The sequence below is a fragment of the Chiloscyllium punctatum genome, chromosome 24 (assembly GCF_047496795.1).
Source record: "Chiloscyllium punctatum isolate Juve2018m chromosome 24, sChiPun1.3, whole genome shotgun sequence".
Taxonomy (NCBI): Eukaryota; Metazoa; Chordata; class Chondrichthyes; order Orectolobiformes; family Hemiscylliidae; genus Chiloscyllium; species Chiloscyllium punctatum.
This window is the reverse complement of record NC_092762.1, coordinates 33,441,760-33,455,216: the sequence shown is the minus strand read 5'-3', so window position 1 is coordinate 33,455,216 and position 13,457 is coordinate 33,441,760.

Sequence of the window (13,457 nt, the reverse complement as noted above, 5' to 3'; positions counted from 1 at the left end):
CCTCTCTCTCTCTCTCTCTCTACCTGTCTCTCTCTTTCTACTTGTCCCTCTCTCTCTACTTGTCTCTCTCTCTACCTGTTTCTGCCTGTCTCTCTCTCTCTCTCTGCCTGTCTCTCTCTCTCTCTACCTGTCTCTCTCTCCCTACCCGTCTCTCTCTCGCTCTACCTCCCTCTGCCTGTCTCTCTCTCTACCTGTCTCTCTCTCTCTGTACCTGTCTCTCTAACTCTACCTATCTCTCTCTCACTCACTCTCTACCTGTCTCTCTCTCTCTACCTGTCTCTCTCTCTCTACATGCCTCTCTCTCTCTCTCTCTACCTGTCTCTCTCTCTCTCTACCTCTCTCTGCCTGTCTCACTCTCTCTACCTGTCTCCCTCTGTCTCTACTTGTATCTCTCTCTCTGCCTGTCTCTCTCTCTCTCTACCTGTCTCTCTCTCTCTCTACCTGTCTCTCTCTCTACATCTCTCTGCCTGTCTCACTCTCTCTACCTGCCTCTCTCTCTCTACCTGTCTCTCCCTCTACCTGTGTCTCTCTATACCTGTCTATCTCTCTCTCTACTTGTCTCTCTCTCTTTATCTGTCTCTGCCTGTCTCTCCCTCTCTCTCTACCTGTCTCTCTCTCTCTACCTGTATCTCTCTCTGTACCTGTCTCTCTCTCTCTCTCTCTCTCTCTACCTGTCTCTCTCTCTACTTGCCTCTCTCTCTACCTGTCTCTACCTGTCTCTCTCTCTCTACCTGTCTCTCTCTCTCTACCTGTCTCTCTCTCTGTACCTGTCTCTCTTATTCTACCTGTCTCTCTCTCACTCTCTCTCTCTCTACCTGTCTCTCTCTCTACCTGTCTCTGCCTGTCTCTCTCTCTCTACCTGTCTCTCTCTCTCTCTACCTGTCTCTCTCTCTCTCTACCTGTCTCTCTCTCTCTCTCTACTTGTCTCTCTCTCTCTCTACTTGTCTCTCTCTCACTACCTGTCTCTGCCTGTCTCTCTCTCTCTCTACCTGTCTCTCTCTCTCTCTACCTGTCTCTCTCTCTACCTGTCTCTCTCTCTCTTTCTCTACCTGTCTCTCTCTCTGTACCTGTCTCTCTTACTCTACCTGTAGCTCTCTCACTCTCTCTACCTGTCTCTCTCTCTACCTGTCTCTCTCTCTCTCTACTTGTCTCTCTCTCTCTACTTGTCTCTCTCTCTCTATCTGTCTCTGGCTGTCTTTCTCTCTCTCTCTACCTCTCTCTCTCTCTCTCTACCTGTCTCTCTCTCTCTGTACCTGTCTCACTTACTCTACCTGTCTCTCTCTCACTCTCTCTCTACCTGTCTCTCTCTCACTCTCTCTCTACCTGTCTCTCTCTCTACCTGTCTCTCTCTCTCTTTCTCTACCTGTCTCTCTCTCTGTACCTGTCTCTCTTACTCTACCTGTAGCTCTCTCACTCTCTCTACCTGTCTCTCTCTCTACCTGTCTCTCTCTCTCTCTACTTGTCTCTCTCTCTCTACTTGTCTCTCTCTCTCTATCTGTCTCTGGCTGTCTTTCTCTCTCTCTCTACCTCTCTCTCTCTCTCTCTACCTGTCTCTCTCTCTCTGTACCTGTCTCTCTTACTCTACCTGTCTCTCTCTCACTCTCTCTCTACCTGTCTCTCTCTCTCTACTTATCTCTCTCTCTCTACCTGTCTCTCTTATTCTACCTGCCTGACTCTCTCTCTCTCTCTCTCTATACCTGTCTCTCTCTCTCTACTTGTCTCTCTCTCTCTACCTGTCTCTGCCTGTCTCTCTCTCTCCAGAAGTCTCTCTCTCTATCTACTTCTCTCACTCTCTGTCTACCTGTCTCTGCCTGTCTCTCTGTCTCTCTACCTGTCTCTCTCTCTACCTCTCCCTCTCTTTCTCTGTACCTGTCTCTCTCTCTGTACCTGTCTCTCTTACTCTACCTGTCTCTCTCTACCTGTCTCTCTCTCTACCTGTCTCTCTCTCTCTCTTCCTGTCTCTCTTACTCTACCTGTCTCTCTCTCTCTCTACCTGTCTCTCTCTCTGTACCTGTCTCTCTTACTCTCCCTGTCTCTGCCTGTCTCTCTCTCTCTCTACCTGTCTCTCTCTGTACCTGTCTCTCTCTGTACCTGTCTCTCTCTCTGTACTTGTCTCTCTCTCTCTCTACTTGTCTCTCTCTCTCTACTTCTCTCTCTCTCTCTACCTGTCTCTCTCTGTACCTGTCTCTCTTACTCTACCTCTCTCTCTCTCTCTCTACCTGTCTCGTTCTCTCTCTACCTGTCTCTCTCTCTACCTGTCTCTCTCTGTACCTGTCTCTCTCTCTGTACCTGTCTCTCTCTCTGTACTTGTCTCTCTCTCTCTCTACTTGTCTCTCTCTCTCTACTACTCTCTCTCTCTCTCTACCTGTCTCTCTCTGTACCTGTCTCTCTTACTCTACCTCTCTCTCTCTCTCTACCTGTCTCGTTCTCTCTCTACCTGTCTCTCTCTCTCTACCTGTCTCTCTCTCTCTCTACCTGTCTCTGCCTGTCTCTCTCTCTCTCTGCCTGTCTCTCTCTCTACCTGTCTCTCTCTCTCTACCTGTCTCTCTCTCTACATCTCTCTGCCTGTCTCACTCTCTCTACCTGCCTCTCTCTCTCTACCTGTCTCTGCCTGTCTCTCTCTCTCTCTGCCTGTCTCTCTCTCTACCTGTCTCTCTCTCTCTCTACCTGTCTCTCTCTCTACATCTCTCTGCCTGTCTCACTCTCTCTACCTGCCTCTCTCTCTCTACCTGTCTCTCCCTCTACCTGTGTCTCTCTATACCTGTCTATCTCTCTCTCTACTTGTCTCTCTCTCTTTATCTGTCTCTGCCTGTCTCTCCCTCTCTCTCTACCTGTCTCTCTCTCTCTCTACCTGTATCTCTCTCTGTACCTGTCTCTCTCTCTCTCTCTCTCTCTACCTGTCTCTCTCTCTACTTGCCTCTCTCTCTACCTGTCTCTACCTGTCTCTCTCTCTCTACCTGTCTCTCTCTCTCTACCTGTCTCTCTCTCTGTACCTGTCTCTCTTATTCTACCTGTCTCTCTCTCACTCTCTCTCTCTACCTGTCTCTCTCTCTACCTGTCTCTGCCTGTCTCTCTCTCTCTACCTGTCTCTCTCTCTCTCTACCTGTCTCTCTCTCTCTCTACCTGTCTCTCTCTCTCTCTCTCTACTTGTCTCTCTCTCTCTCTACTTGTCTCTCTCTCACTACCTGTCTCTGCCTGTCTCTCTCTCTCTCTACCTGTCTCTCTCTCTCTCTACCTGTCTCTCTCTCTACCTGTCTCTCTCTCTACCTGTCTCTCTCTCTCTTTCTCTACCTGTCTCTCTCTCTGTACCTGTCTCTCTTACTCTACCTGTAGCTCTCTCACTCTCTCTACCTGTCTCTCTCTCTACCTGTCTCTCTCTCTCTCTACTTGTCTCTCTCTCTCTACTTGTCTCTCTCTCTCTATCTGTCTCTGGCTGTCTTTCTCTCTCTCTCTACCTCTCTCTCTCTCTCTCTACCTGTCTCTCTCTCTCTGTACCTGTCTCTCTTACTCTACCTGTCTCTCTCTCACTCTCTCTCTACCTGTCTCTCTCTCTCTACTTATCTCTCTCTCTCTACCTCTCTCTGCCCGTCTCTCTTACTCTACCTGTCTCTCTCTACCTGTCTCTCTCTCTACCTGTCTCTCTCTCTCTCTTCCTGTCTCTCTTACTCTACCTGTCTCTCTCTCTCTCTACCTGTCTCTCTCTCTACCTGTCTCTCTCTCTGTACCTGTCTCTCTTACTCTCCCTGTCTCTGCCTGTCTCTCTCTCTCTCTACCTGTCTCTCTCTGTACCTGTCTCTCTCTGTACCTGTCTCTCTCTCTGTACTTGTCTCTCTCTCTCTCTACTTGTCTCTCTCTCTCTACTTCTCTCTCTCTCTCTACCTGTCTCTCTCTGTACCTGTCTCTCTTACTCTACCTCTCTCTCTCTCTCTACCTGTCTCGTTCTCTCTCTACCTGTCTCTCTCTCTACCTGTCTCTCTCTGTACCTGTCTCTCTCTCTGTACCTGTCTCTCTCTCTGTACTTGTCTCTCTCTCTCTCTACTTGTCTCTCTCTCTCTACTACTCTCTCTCTCTCTACCTGTCTCTCTCTGTACCTGTCTCTCTTACTCTACCTCTCTCTCTCTCTCTACCTGTCTCGTTCTCTCTCTACCTGTCTCTCTCTCTCTACCTGTCTCTCTCTCTGTAACTGTCTCTCTTACTCTACCTCTCTCTCTCTCTCTCTCTACCTGTCTCTCTCTCTCTCTGTACCTGTCTCTCTCTGTGTACCTGTCTCTCTTACTCTACCTGTCTCTCTCTACCTGTCTCTCTCTCTACCTGTCTCTCTCTCTACCTGTCTCTCTCTCTACCTGTCTCTCTCTCTCTCTTCCTGTCTCTCTTACTCTACCTGTCTCTCTCTCTCTCTACCTTTCTCTCTCTCTACCTGTCTCTCTCTCTGTACCTGTCTCTCTTACTCTCCCTGTCTCTGCCTGTCTCTCTCTCTCTCTACCTGTCTCTCTCTGTACCTGTCTCTCTCTGTACCTGTCTCTCTCTCTGTACTTGTCTCTCTCTCTCTACTTGTCTCTATCTCTCTACTTCTCTCTCTCTCTCTCTACCTGTCTCTCTCTGTACCTGTCTCTCTTACTCTACCTCTCTCTCTCTCTCTACCTGTCTCGTTCTCTCTCTACCTGTCTCTCTCTCTCTACCTGTCTCTCTCTCTCTCTACCTGTCTCTGCCTGTCTCTCTCTCTCTGCCTGTCTCTCTCTCTACCTGTCTCTCTCTCTCTACCTGTCTCTCTCTCTGTAACTGTCTCTCTTACTCTACCCCTCTCTCTCTCTCTCTCTGCCTGTCTCTCTCTCTGTACCTGTCTCTCTTACTCTGCCTGTCTCTGCCTGTCTCTCTTACTCTACCTGTCTCTGCCTGTCTCTGTCTCTCTCTACCTGTCTCTCTCTCTCTCTACCTGTCTCTCTCTCTCTACCTGTCTGTCTCTCTGTACTTGTCTCTCTTACTCTACCTGTCTCTCTCTCTCTCTACCTGTCTCTCTCTCTCTCTACCTGTCTCTCTCTCTCTCTGTACCTGTCTCTCTTACTCTACCTGTCTCTCTCTCACTCTCTCTCTCTCTACCTGTCTCTCTCTCGACCTGTCTCTCTCTCAACCTGTCACTCTCTCTCTACCTGTCTCTCTCTCTACCTCTCTCTCTCTCTACCAGTCTCTCTCTTTCTCTACCTGTCTCTGCCTGTCTCTCTCTCTCTCTACCAGTCTCTCTCTTTCTCTACCTGTCTCTGCCTGTCTCTCTCTCTCTACCTGTCTCTCTCTCTCTCTCTAATTGTCTCTCTCTCTATCTGACTCTCTCTCTCTACCTGTCTCTCTCTCTCTCTACCTGTCTCTGCCCGTCTCTCTCTCTCTCGACGTGTCTCTCTCTGTCTCTACCTGTCTCTGCCTGTCTCTCTCTCTCTCTCTCTGCCTGTCTCTCTCTCTCTCTCTGCCTGTCTCTCTCTCTATACCTGTCTCTCTCTCTCTCTACCTGTCTCTGCCTGTCTCTCTCTATCTACCTGTCTCTCTATCTACCTCTCTCTCTCTCTACATGTCTCTCTCTCTCTACCTGTCTCTATCTGACTCTCTCTCCCTCTACCTGTCTCTCTCTCTACCTGTGTCTCCCTCTCTACCTGTCTCTCTCTCTACTTGTCTCTCTCTCTCTACCTGTCTCTCTCTCTCTCTACCTGTCTCTGCCTGTCTCTCTCTCTCTCTACCTGTGTCTCCCTCTCTACCTGTCTCTCTCTCTACTTGTCTCTCTCTCTCGACTTGTCTCTCTCTCTCGACTTGTCTCTCTCTCTCTCTCTACCTGTCTCTCTATCACTACCTGTCTCTCTCTCTCTACTTGTCTGTCTCTCTCTATGTCTCTGTCTCTAACTGTCTCTCTCTCTACCTGTCTCTCTCTCTCTACCTGTCTCTCTCTCTCTGACTCTCTCTCTACCTGTCTCTCTCTCGACCTGTCACTCTCTCTCTCTCAACCTGTCACTCTCTCTCTACCTCTCTCTCTCTCTACCTGTCTCTCTCTTTCTCTACCTGTCTCTGCCTGTCTCTCTCTCTCTACCTGTCTCTCTCTCTCTACCTGTCTCTCTCTCTCTAATTGTCTCTCTCTCTACCTGACTCTCTCTCTCTACCTGTCTCTCTCTCTCTTTACCTGTCTCTGCCCGTCTCTCTCTCTCTCGACCTGTCTCTCTCTCTCTCTACATGTCTCTGCCTGTCTCCCTCTCTCTCTCTGCCTGTCTCTCTCTCTCTGCCTGTCTCTCTCTCTATACCTGTCTCTCTCTCTCTACCTGTCTCTGCCTGTCTCTCTCTCTGTACCTGTATCTCTCTCTCTACCTGCCTCTGCCTGTCTCTCTCTATCTACCTGTCTCTCTATCTACCTCTCTCTCTCTCTCTCTACTTGTCTCTCTCTCTCTACCTGTCTCTACCTGACTCTCTCTCTCTCTCTACCTGTCTCTCTCTCTACCTGTCTCTCTCTCTCTACCTGCCTCTCACTCTCTCTCTACCTGTCTCTCGCTCTCTACCTGTCTCTGTCTCTACCTGTCTCTGTCTCTACCTGTCTCTCTCTCTACCTGTCTCTCTCTCCGCCTGTCTCTCTCTCTCACTCTACCTGTCTCTCTCTCTCTACCTGTCTCTCTCTCTCTACCTGTCTCTCTCTACCTCTCTCTCTACCTCTCTCGCTCTCTCTCTACCTGTCTCTCTCTATGTCTCTCTCTCTCCACCTATTTCTCTCTCTCTCTCTCTCCACCTGTATGTCTCTGTCTCTCTATCTGTCTTACTCTCTACCTGTCTCTCTGTCTCACTGTCTCTCTTTACCTGTCTCTCTCTCTACCTCTCTACCTCTCTGTCCACCGGCCTCTCTCTCTCTCAACAGTTGTCTCTCTCTCTCTACCTGTCTCTCTCTCTACCTGTCTCTCTCTCAACCTCTCTCTCTCTCTAGCTGTCTCTCTCACTCTCTCTCGAGCTGTCCCTCTCTCACTCTCTCTCTCTGCCTGTCTGTCTCTCTCTCTCTCTCGCTCTGCCTGTCTCTCTCTCTCTCTACCTGTCTCTCTATGTCTCTCTCCCTTTCTCTCTCTCTACCTGCCTCTCTCTCTCTACCTGTCTCTCTCTTTACCTGTCTCTCTCCCTCTACCTCTCTCTCTGTCTCTCGCTCTACCTGTCTCTCTCCCTCTACCTGTCTCTCTCCCTCTACCTGTCTCTCTCTCTACCTGTGTCTCCCTCTCTACCTGTCTCTCTCTCTACTTGTCTCTCTCTCTCTACCTGTCTCTCTCTCTCTCTACCTGTCTCTGCCTGTCTCTCTCTCTCTCTACCTGTCTCTCTCTCTCTACCTGTCTCTCTCTCTCTCTACCTGTCTCTCTCTCTCTCTACCTGTCTCTGCCTGTCTCTCTCTCACTCTACCTGTCTCTCTCTCTACCTGTCTCTCTCTCTCTAATTGTCTCTCTCTCTACCTGACTCTCTCTCTCTACCTGTCTCTCTCTCTCTCTACCTGTCTCTGCCCGTCTCTCTCTCTCTACCTGTCTCTCTCTCCCTCTACCTGTCTCTGCCTGTCTCTCTCTCTCTGCCTGTCTCTCTCTCTCTGCCTGTCTCTCTCTCTATACCTGTCTCTCTCTCTCTCTCTCTCTCTACCTGTCTCTGCCTGTCTCTCTCTGTACCTGTATCTATCTCTCTCTACCTGTCTCTGCCTGTCTCTCTCTCTCTACCTGTCTCTCTCTCTACCTCTCTCTCTCTCTCGCTACTTGTCTCTCTCTCTCTACCTGTCTCTACCTGTCTCTCTCTTTCTCTACCTGTCTCTCTCTGCCTGTCTCTCTCTCTCTACCTGCCTCTCGCTCTCTCTCTACCTGTCTCTCGCTCTCTACCTGTCTCTGTCTCTACCTGTCTCTCTCTCCGCCTGTCTCTCTCTCTCACTCTACCTGTCTCTCTCTCTACCTGTCTCTCTCTCTCTACCTGTCTCTCTCACTCTATCTCTACCTGTCATTCTCTATGTCTCTCTCTCCCCACCTATTTCTCTCTCTCTCTCCACCTGTATCTCTCTGTCTCTCTATCTGTCTTACTCTCTACCTGTCTCTCTGTCTCACTGTCTCTCTTTACCTGTCTCTCTGTCTACCTCTCTACCTCTCTGTCTACCGGCCTCTCTCTCTCAACAGTTGTCTCTCTCTCTCTACCTGTCTCTCTCTCTACCTGTCTCTCTCTCAACCTCTCTCTCTCTCTAGCTGTCTCTCGCACTCTCTCTCGAGCTGTCCCTCTCTCACTCTCTCTCTCTGCCTGTCTGTCTCTCTCTCTCTCGCTCTGCCTGTCTCTCTCTCTCTCTACCTGTCTCTCTATGTCTCTCTCCCTTTCTCTCTCTCTACCTGTCTCTCTCTTTACCTGTCTCTCTCTCTACCTCTCTCTCTGTCTCTCCCTCTGCCTGTCTCTCTCCCTCTGCCTGTCTCTCTCCCTCTGCCTGTCTCTCTCCCTCTACCTGTCTCTCTCTCTCTACCTTTGTCTCCCTCTCTACCTGTCTCTCTCTCTACCTGTCTCTCTCTCTCTACCTGTCTCTCTCTCTCTACCTGTCTCTGCCTGTCTCTCTCTCTCTCTACCTGTCTCTCTCTCTACCTGTCTCTCTCTCTCTCTACCTGTCTCTCTCTCTCTCTCTACCTGTCTCTGCCTGTCTCTCTCTCTCTCTCTACCTGTCTCTCTCTCTCTACCTGTCTCTCTCTCTCTAATTGTCTCTCTCTCTACCTGACTCTCTCTCTCTACCTGTCTCTCTCTCTCTCTACCTGTCTCTGCCTGTCTCTCTCTCTCTCTCTGCCTGTCTCTCTCTCTCTCTGCCTGTCTCTCTCTCTCTATACCCGTCTCTCTCTTTACCTGTCTCTCTCTCTCTACCTCTCTCTCTGTCTCTCCCTCTACCTGTCTCTCTCCCTCTACCTGTCTCTCTCCCTCTACTTGTCTCTCTCTCTCTACCTGTCTCTCTCTCTCTACCTGTCTCTGCCTGTCTCTCTCTCTCTCTTCCTGTCTCTCTCTCTCTACCTGTCTCTCTCTCTCTCTACCTGTCTCTCTCTCTACCTGTCTCTCTCTCCCACTCTACGTGTCTCTATCTCTACCTGTCTCTCTACCTGTCTCTCGCTCTCTCTCTACCTGTCTCTCGCTCTCTCTCTACCTGTCTCTCGCACTCACTCTACCTGTCTCTCGCTCTCTCTCTCTACCTGTCTCTCACTCCCTCTCTACCTGTCTCTCGCTCTCTACCTGTCTCTCGCTCTCTCCCTGTCTCTCTCTCTCTAATTGTCTCTCTCTCTACCTCTTCTTCTACCTGTCACTCTCTCTCTACCTGTCTCTCTCTCTCTGATTGTCTCTGTCTATAACTGTCTCTGCCTGTCTCTCTCTCTCTCTCTACCTGTCTCTCTCTCTCTCTCTACCTGTCTCTCTCTCTCTCTCTCTACCTGTCTCTGCCGGTCTCTCTCTCTCTCTACCTGTCTCTCTCTCTCTCTCTACCTGTCTCTGCATGTCACTCTCTCTCTCTACCTATCTCTCTCTCTCTCTACCTGTCTCTCTCTCTACCTGCCTCTCTCTCTCTCTACCTATCTCTCTCTTTACCTGTCTCTCTCTCTCTACCTCTCTCTATGTCTCTCTCTCTACCTGTCTCTCTCCCTCTACCTGTCTCTCTCCCTCTACCTGTCTCTCTCTCTACCTGTCTCTCTCTCTCTACCTGTCTCTCTCACTCTCTCTCGAGCTGTCCCTCTCTCACTCTCTCTCTCTGCCTGTCTCTCTCTCTCTGTGCCTATCTCTCTCTCTCTGCCTGTCTCTATCTCGCTACCTGTCGCTCTCTCTCTACTTATCTCTGTCTGTCTCTCTACCTGTCTCTATCTCTCTGTCTCTCTCTACCTGTTTCTGCCTGTCTCTCTCTCTACTGTCTCTACCTGTCTCTCTCTCTCACTACCTGTCTCTCTCACTCTATCTGTCTCTCTCTCACTCTCTCTCTACCTGTGTCTATCTCTCTGTCTCTCGCTCTCTTCCTGTTTCTACCTCTCTCTCTCTCTCTCTCTCTACCTGTCTCTCTCTCACTACCTGTCTCTCTCTCTCTACCTGTCTCTGCCTGTCTCACTCTCTCTCTCTACCTGTCTCTCTCTCTCTACCTGTCTCTCTCTCTCTACTTGACTTTCTCTCTCTACCTGTCTCTGCCTGTCTCTCTCTCTCTACCTGTCTCTCTCTCTCTACCTGTCTCTCTCTCTCTCTACCTGTCTCTCTCTCTCTACGTGTCTCTCTCTCTACCTGTCTCTCTCTCTCTACCTGTCTCTCTCTCTCTCTACCTCCCTCTGCTGTCTCTCTTTCTACCTGTCTCTCTCTCTGTACCTGTCTCTCTTACTCTACCTGTCTGTACTCACTCTCTCTACCTGTCTCTCTCTCTACCTGTCTCTCTCTCTCGACTTGTCTCTCTCTCTACTTGTCTCTCTCTTTCTACCTGTCTTTCTCTCTCTACCTATCTCTGCCTGTCTCTCTCTCTCTACCTGTCTCTCTCTCTCTACCTGTCTCTCTCTCTCTCTACCTGTCTCTCTCTCTCTACCTGTCTCTCTCTCTCTCTACCTGTCTCTCTCTCTCTACCTGTCTCTATGTCTCTCTCTCTCTAACTGTCCCTCTCTCTCTAACTGTCTCTCTCTCTCTACCTGTCTCTCTCTCTCTCCCTACCTCTCTCTCTCTCTCTCTCTCTACCTGTCTGTCTCTCTCTCTCTCTCTACCTGTCTCTCTCTCTCTCTCTACCTGTCTCTCTCTCTCGCTACCTGTCTCTCTCTCTCTCTACCTGTCTCTCCCTGTCTCTCTCACTCTACCTGTCTCTCTCTCTCTACCTGTCTAGCTCTCTCTCTACCTGTCTCTCTCTCTCTCTCTCTCTCTCTATATACCTGTCTCTCTCTCTGTCTCTCTATCTGTCTCTCTTAATCTACCTGTCTCTCTCTCTACTTCTCTCTCTCTCTACTTGTCTCTCTCTCTACCTGTCTCTACCTGTCTCTCTCTCTCTGCCTGTCTCTCTCTCTCTACCTGTCTCTCTCTACCTGTCTCTCTCTCTCTACCTGTCTCTGCCTGTCTCTCTCTCTCTACCTTTCACTCTCTCTCTACCTGTCTCTCTCTCTCTCTCTACCGGTCTCTCTCTCTCTCTACCTCTCTCTCTCTCTCTCTCTCTCTACTTGTCTCTCTCTCTGCCCGTCTCTCTCGCTCTACCTGTCTCTCTCTCCCTACCTCTTTCTGCCTGTCTCTCTCTCTCTACCCGTCTCTCTCTCTACCTCTCTCTGCCTGTCTCTCTCTCTCTCTCTCTACCTCTCCCTCTCTCTCTACTTGTCCCTCTCTCTCTACCTCTCTCTCTCTACTTGTCTCTCTCTCTACCTGTCTCTCTCTCTCTCTCTACCTGTCTCTCTCTCTCTCTACGTCTCTCTCTCTCTCTCTAACTGTCTCTCTCTCCCTCTGCCTGTCTCTCTCCCTCTGCCTGTCTCTCTCCCTCTACCTGTCTCTCTCTCTCTACCTTTGTCTCCCTCTCTACCTGTCTCTCTCTCTACCTGTCTCTCTCTCTCTACCTGTCTCTCTCTCTCTACCTGTCTCTGCCTGTCTCTCTCTCTCTCTACCTGTCTCTCTCTCTCGCTACCTGTCTCTCTCTCTCTCTACCTGTCTCTCCCTGTCTCTCTCACTCTACCTGTCTCTCTCTCTCTACCTGTCTAGCTCTCTCTCTACCTGTCTCTCTCTCTCTCTCTCTCTCTATACCTGTCTCTCTCTCTGTCTCTCTATCTGTCTCTCTTAATCTACCTGTCTCTCTCTCTACTTCTCTCTCTCTCTACTTGTCTCTCTCTCTACCTGTCTCTACCTGTCTCTCTCTCTCTGCCTGTCTCTCTCTCTCTACCTGTCTCTCTCTACCTGTCTCTCTCTCTCTACCTGTCTCTGCCTGTCTCTCTCTCTCTACCTTTCACTCTCTCTCTACCTGTCTCTCTCTCTCTCTCTACCGGTCTCTCTCTCTCTCTACCTCTCTCTCTCTCTCTCTCTCTCTCTCTCTACTTGTCTCTCTCTCTGCCCGTCTCTCTCGCTCTACCTGTCTCTCTCTCCCTACCTCTTTCTGCCTGTCTCTCTCTCTCTACCCGTCTCTCTCTCTACCTCTCTCTGCCTGTCTCTCTCTCTCTCTCTACCTCTCCCTCTCTCTCTACTTGTCCCTCTCTCTCTACCTCTCTCTCTCTACTTGTCTCTCTCTCTACCTGTCTCTCTCTCTCTCTCTACCTGTCTCTCTCTCTCTCTACGTCTCTCTCTCTCTCTCTAACTGTCTCTCTCTCTCTCTACCTGTCTCTCTCTCTCTCTCTCTACGTCTCTCTCTCTCTCTACCTGTCTCTCTCGCTCTCTCTACCTGTCTCTCTCGCTCTCTCTACCTGTCTCTCTCACTCTCTCTACCTGTCTCTGCCTGTCTCTCTCACTCTACCTGTCTCTCTCCCTCTACCTGTCTAGCTCTCTCTACCTCTCTCTCTCTCTGCCTGTCTCTCTCTCTCTGCCTGTCTCTCTCTCTCTACCTGTCTCTCTCTCTCTACCTGTCCAGCTCTCTCTCTACCTCTCTCTCTCTCTACCTGTCTCTCTCTCTCTACCTGTCTCTCTCTCTTTATCTCTACCTGTCTCTCTCTCTCTCTCTCTCTCTCTCTACCTGTCTCTCTCTCTCTTTCTCTACCTGTCTCTCTCTCTCTCTACCCCTCTCTCTCTCTCTATCTCTACTTGTCTCTCTCTCTACCTCTCTCTGCCTGTCTCTCTCTCTCTACCTGTCTCTCTCTCTCCCTACCTCTTTCTGCCTGTCTCTCTCTCTCTACCTGTCCCTCTCTCTCTACCCGTCTCTCTCTCTCTACCTCTCTCTCTCTCTCTACTTGTCTCTCTCTCTACCTGTCTCTCTCTCTCTCTCTACCTGTCTCTCTCTCTCTACCTGTCTCTCTCTCTCGACTTGTCTCTGTCTCTCTACCTGTCTCTCTCTCTCTCTACCTGTCTCTCTCTCTCTCTACCTGTCTCTCTTTCTCGACTTGTCTCTCTCTCTCGATTGTCTCTCTCTCTCTACCTGTCTCTGCCTGTCTCTCTCTCTCTCTCTACCTGTCTCTCTCTCTCTCTCAACCTGTCTCTGCCTGTCTCTCTCAATCTGCCTGTCTGTCTCTCTCTCTGCCTGCTCTCTCTCTCTTTGCCTGTCTCTCTCTCTCTCTCTACCTGTCTCTCTCTCTACCTGTCTCTCTCTCTCTCTCTACCTGTCTCTGCCTGTCTCTCTCTCTCTCTACCTGTCTCTCTCTCTCTCTCAACCTGTCTCTTCCTGTCTCTCTCTCTCTACCTGTCTCTCTCTCTCTCTACCTGTCTCTCTCTCTACCTGTCTCTCTCTCCCACTCTACGTGTCTCTATCTCTACCTGTCTCTCTACCTGTCTCTCGCTCTCTCTCTACCTGTCTCTCGCTCTCTCTCTACCTGTCTCTCGCACTCACTCTACCTGTC